The following is a 6,023-nucleotide window of genomic DNA, read 5'->3' as shown; positions in this document are numbered from 1 at the left end:
GGAGACCTGGACATCTAGTCAGGAGGAGATGATTCCTAAATAAAGCGTTTGGGAACTGGTGCTGAGTGTTGGGCGAGGATAAGCAAATCCACATCCATGTTGTTTTGTCCTACACTGTAAGCTCTACCTGTCTTTGTTCTTTCCAGCACAGCATTTAACAGCAGCCTCAGGTGATAAATTTGATGGATTGCCAAAAGTCTGTATAGCCTATGGATTTTCTTATAACTTGCTTATTTAGCTACAGCAGTGACTCAGGTGCATTCCTTTTAGAGCTCTTAGGTATATCAGGAAAGGGGTTAAATGACCTCTTCCAAACTGCTTATTTATTTATTTATTTTGAGACAGAGTTTTGCTCTTGTCACCCAGGCTGGAGTGCAATGGTGTGATCTCAGCTCATTGCATCCTCCGCCTCCCAGATTCAAGTGATTCTCCTGCCTCAGCCTCCAGAGTAGCTGGGATTACAGGCGCCTACCACCACGCCTGGCTAATTTTTTGTATTTTTAGTGGAGACGGGGTTTCACCATGTTGAGCAGGCTGTTCTTGAACTCCTGACCTCAAACGCCCACCTCGGCCTCCCAAAGTGCTGGAATTACATGCATGAGCCACCATGCCCAGCCTACACTAATTATTGTTTCTTAAGTACAGCCGACTCTGGAGCTCTGGTCTGCATAGCTCTTACCCAGCACATTCTTTCTTTTTTTTTTTTTTTTTTGAGACAGAGTCTCGCTCTGTCGCCCAGGCTGGAGTGCAGTGGCTGGATCTCAGCTCACTGCAAGCTCTGCCTCCCGGGTTCACGCCATTCTCCTGCTTCAGCCAGCTTCCCGAGTAGATGGGACTACAGGCGCCCGCCACCTCGTCCGGCTAGTTTTTTGTATTTTTTACTAGAGATGGCGTTTCACCGTGTTAGCCAGGGTGGTCTCGATCTCCTGACCTCGTGATCCGCCCATCTTGGCCTCCCAAATTACTGGGATTACAGGCTTGAGCCACCACGCCCGGCCCCCAGCACATTCTTAACCTAAGACCTCCAGGATTCTGTTTCTTTTCCCAGATCATGTGTGGCTTGCTTTCTGGCACTGCATTCATTCATTCTGGTCAATTTAATGAAGGCCTATGATGTGCCAGGCACTGTCCTATACTCTGAGGACACAGGAGTGGCCAAGAGACAAAATTACATCCCCTCATGGAACTTGTAGTGAACAGTAAAAATAATGGTTTTGCTTTCCTGCTCCTTGCACTAAGACGAGGTTATGAAATAGTTTTGGTCAATGAGTTGTGAGTAGAAGCAGCCTCACTTCTGGCTGAAGCTTTTCTTTTTTTTTCTTCTTTTTTTTTTTTTTTTTGCTGGTACAAGACCAGTGCTCTCCTTTCCTGCCTTAATCATGGAACCACATACAGAGAGAGGAGCCATGAAATCAAAGCAGTCCAGAACACTGAGCCACTGCATGGAGGGCGGCTATTCCCGAGAGTCTCCAGACTGATAACGGACTTTGTGAGAACAAGAAATAAACATTTGTTCTGTTAAACCACTGAGACATTGGTGGTGTGTGTTTCTGTAGCATAACCTGGCCTATCTTTTTCTTTTTTTTTTTTTTTTTGAGACGGAGTTTTGCTCTGTTGTCCAGGCTGGAGTGCAGTGGCGCAATCTTGGCTCTCTGCAAGCTCTGCCTCCTGGGTTCACGCCATTCTCCTGCCTCAGCCTCCCGAGTAGCTGGGACTACAGGTGCCCACCACCACGCCTGGCTAATTTTTTTTATTTTTAATAGAGATGGGGTTTCACCTTGTTAGCCAGGATGGTCTCCATCTCCTGACCTCGTGATCTGCCCGCCTCAGCCTCCCAAAGTGCTGGGATTACAGGCGTGAGCCACCGCACCCAGCCAACCTGGCCTATCTTAATAGAGCTTAGAAAAGGGCAGTTGGGGGAGTGACTCTTCTGCTGGAGCTCTGGAACCTTTCCATTTTCATTCTACCTAGCCTTTGACCCTCAAAAGAGATCTGGCTTCCCACGGATGCTAGACTGAGCTGATGCAACACTAATGGGACCACGTAGGAGCTCCCAAGATTGTAGATGATAGGGAAGGAAGACGTTGCTGTCTGGGACAAATCTTACGGGAGGTCAGTTCAAGGGGACAAGACAACCCTCCTTTCCTATCTGGCCCACTTCCCTTATTCTTTGTCTCCCGGCACGTTGCCTAATGCACAAAACAGGCATTTCTCTTGATGAATGGGCTGTGGTGGGGGGTAGGGGGTAGGGATTGCCTCCTTCATGTGAGTGCAGATTTCAAAGAATGGTTTGTTAACTACCTCTGTCGTATATTCAGTGAGTTGTGCCTCAGAAAACAGATGAGATACAGGGCAAAAGCAAATTTGCCCAGATCAGTGTAGACAGTAAGGTGTCTTGTCTTCCTGGACTAAGGGATGATAGACAACTGGGGAGAAACTTGGGCAGGGAGGCAGGAGCAGGACAGTTCCAATTGTGGAGTGAGAATCCTCCAGGGGGGAAGTCATAGCTTAGCCAGTACTCAGCTGCTGCGCATAACATGATGTCTAATAACCTTGGAATTTGTGGGGTGGGGAGTGGAAGAAGGGTTTTCTGTAGCTTGAGATGAGATTGGATTACTAAAATGATATCAGATGATATGAGAACAGATTACTTACACCATGATAATAAAATCTATTGAGGCTTGCTTTAAAAATGAAATATGAGAAACACATAATCCTAGGTTTAGCCTTAAACATTAGTACTAAAGTTCTCACAAATATATCCTCCATAAACCAGCAGATGATTTCCAGGAAACAAGAAGGATGCTTTATTTTAGCATGTTCAGATAGCAGCTTTACCGTGGCTTCACAGTTATTTCAGAGAACTGTATCATTGACCCCGTCTAGTCTCCTGACCTCTCCCCTGCACTATTCTAAGTACAGTGCTGGGACCATCCCAGACCTAGAGTTCTCCCTGCCATTAAGCAGACTGGAACCTTGAGCTCACCTTGAGAACCTCAGATACATTTTATTTTTGAGACAAGTGTCTCACCTGTTGCCCAGGTTGGGCTCACCATAGCCTCAATCTCCCAGGCTCAAGCAATCCTCCCACCTCAGCCTCCTGAGTATCTGGGACTCCAGGCATGTGCCACCATGCCTGGGTTATTATTTTTTTGTTTTTAGTAGAGACGAGGTCTTGCTGTGTTGCCCAGGTTGATCTTGAACTCCAAAGCTCAAGTGATCCTCCTGCCTTGGCCTCCCAAAGTACTGGGATTACAGGCATGAGCCACCATGCCCAAGCTCAGATATCTCAGATGGAGGGGAAGAACAGGAGGGCTTAGAATCAAACTAAATCTCAAAACTGAAACTCCTAGGGTTTCTGTTAACTTTTGAAACTACTAAGAACAGTGTTGAATGTCTCAGGTGAGTCTGTGGAAGAATGCCCAGCAGCCTCTTTTATCCAAATGGACAATTGGTAACAAAAGATTGGAGTTCATAAAGGATTTTCCAAATATTTGTTGAGTCATGCCACTGAAGCATTTACTCCTGCATTTCCTGGTTACTCCTCCCTGTCATGTATAATGAAGGCTGCCCTGTTACTCTTCTCTTAGAGGTTTTCTAGTGCGTAAATACTTGCTGAAACTCTCCCCACATTCTTTCTGTGGACTGAATTCTCTCCTGTATAGACTCTCTGAAGTGCCCTCAAGTGGGAAACAAAAAGTTTTGCCCATACTTCACGTTTTTACTGTTCGTCCCAGTAGAAATCCACGCAAACAAAAAGCATACTTTTGTTTCTGAATCTTTTCTACACTTGTCGCTTTTTCTTTTGTGGGTTCACTGGGGACCAACGCGAGGGCACTGTTTGAAACATCAACCAAATTTGCTACGTGCCTAGGATTCCTTCATGTATTAATCCTCCACTGGGCAATGGTAGATGGGCTGTACTGAAATGCCTTCTTCAGTCAAGCATCTGTAAGACTTTTCTCCTGCACAGTTCACCCAAATCTGATAATGCATGTACTTTGCCTAAAGCAGTTCCTCTAGTCCGAATCCCTCCTGTGAAAGGAATTAAGCAAGCTACCTCTTGCACTGCATTTCAGATTTTCAGATTTAGGAAAACTATCTGAATCACTTTTCATTTCTGCCACAGTTCGGATAATGAATCTTGAGTTGCACCAATCTTAGTGCTAACATTAAAAATTAAGCTTTACAGTGTTTGGATACGATGCACCTTTTAGGAAAAACTAAGAAAGCTTACTGTTGAATTTTTTTTTTTTTGACAAGTTAACATTTATTTTTGGGCCTTTCTTCCTATGTGTATTTCAAGTATTTTTCAAAACAAGTCCCCAGGAATCTGCAGATGCAGTTATGTCCCCGGGCTTGGTCGAGTGCTCCAGGAGTCTTAGGGAGCCTTGTACAAATGCCAGAGTTACTCATTTACCAACATTAAACCCTAGGATGGAAGATGCAACAAAGCAGGACTCCTTCAGCAGACGAGGCGGCAGCCAATGTAGAAAACGCTGGAATTTTTCCTTGGAACTGGACTGTGATGAGAGGTACTTGCCATGAACATAAGCTACTGTCTTTTCTTTAACCCTTCCTTTCCAGTTTTTGAAGATAAAGCAGGAAATAATCTCTGAAGATACTTGATAAAGAACCTCAAAAAAAAAAAAACAAACACACATGCTTCCACTTCATTGATAAAAATTTACTGCAGTTTTGGCCAGGTGTGGTGGCTCACGCCTATAATCCCAGCACTTTGGGAGGCCGAGGTGGGCAGATCACCTGAGGTCAGGAGTTCGAGACCAGCCTCAACATGGAGAAACCCCGTCTCTACTAAAAATACAAAATTAGTTGGGCGTGGTGGTGCATGCCTGTAATCCCAGCTACTCGGGAGACTGAAGCAGAAGAGTTGCTTGAACCTGGGAGGCGGAGGTTGCGGTGAGCCGAGATCGTGCCATTGCACTGCAGCCTGGGCAACGAGAGCAAAGCTCCATCTCAAAAAAAAAATTTTGTTTTTTACTGTAGTTTGGCACCTGGGTCTAGTTCAGCTGGCAGATGAGCTGATTGATGCATTCACCCCAATAACCAGGTGTGCCCATCTCCTTGAGGAAGCCCACTGTATTTTTGGTAGCATGATGGGCCACTGAGAGGTGGAAAGGGCACAAGAACCATGAGATCTGGAAATGCTTCCCTGGGAAGGCAATTTCATGAATGAGGTCTTCCAAGCAAATGACACCAAACTTCCCCAGGTGCTCCTCAATCACTGTGTTGTCTGTCAGAGGGATGGTCTTATTCTTGACCTTGGCTTGTCCATGTTTCAGAATGAGTTTCCAGACAGACTTCAGATTTGGAAATCCCCAGATCAGATAAGTGTCCACTAAACACAGCATTTTTAGGTTCTGGGGGGGTGACTTTTACAAAGACACCACTAAAAATTTTCTTTAGGCGAAGTTTTGCAATGGTTCTCTGCACCAGTAAGTTCACGCCATTAATCCTTTTGATGTGTACAACAAAGGTCAAGGAATGTTTTTCTGGCACTTCCAAGGCACGAGGTTTCACTTTAGTCATCTGAGACACACATTGTCACATTTCTGGAATCATGTAGGAATGATTCCAGTCGCTTAAACCTGAACCCTTTTCCTTTCCACTGCTCCTTCTTTAAGTCTTCCTATTTTTCAGGAGATTTTCTGGAACCAAAGGGATTTTTCTTTGCTCTTGCTCCGCCATCTTTCTGGTGTTGCAGCTACTGATCCTTACTGTTGAATTTTTAAAACCAATAGATATACTTCCACCATAATTTTCACACTAAGCATTTGTCCATGATTTGTACAATCAACTGAATGATTTCAAAGCATTTGAAACAATCAAAAAGTAAAGGATCTTTACTGTTCACAAAGACAAAATTAAATATTTGTAACATTAGAAAAATTCCTTAAAAATTTAGTATCATAGGAACAACAGCTTGTTACACAAAAGAGTTAGGAAACAATTTTTTTTTTTTTTTTTTTTTGAGACAGAGTCTCACTCTGTCGCCCAGGAGG

The 6,023-nt window shown here is 44.4% G+C and overlaps 1 pseudogene; it reads right to left on the bottom strand.

Annotated features, from left to right (window-relative positions):
• Nucleotides 1-5,021: 5,021 nt before the first annotated feature.
• LOC104672301 lies at nt 5,022-5,727 on the bottom strand (annotated as a pseudogene).
• Nucleotides 5,728-6,023: the final 296 nt, after the last annotated feature.

This window comes from Rhinopithecus roxellana, chromosome 20, assembly GCF_007565055.1.
Source record: "Rhinopithecus roxellana isolate Shanxi Qingling chromosome 20, ASM756505v1, whole genome shotgun sequence".
NCBI classification, from domain to species: Eukaryota; Metazoa; Chordata; class Mammalia; order Primates; family Cercopithecidae; genus Rhinopithecus; species Rhinopithecus roxellana.
Note: the sequence above shows the minus strand (reverse complement) of the source record. Positions and strands in the feature narration are given on the sequence as shown.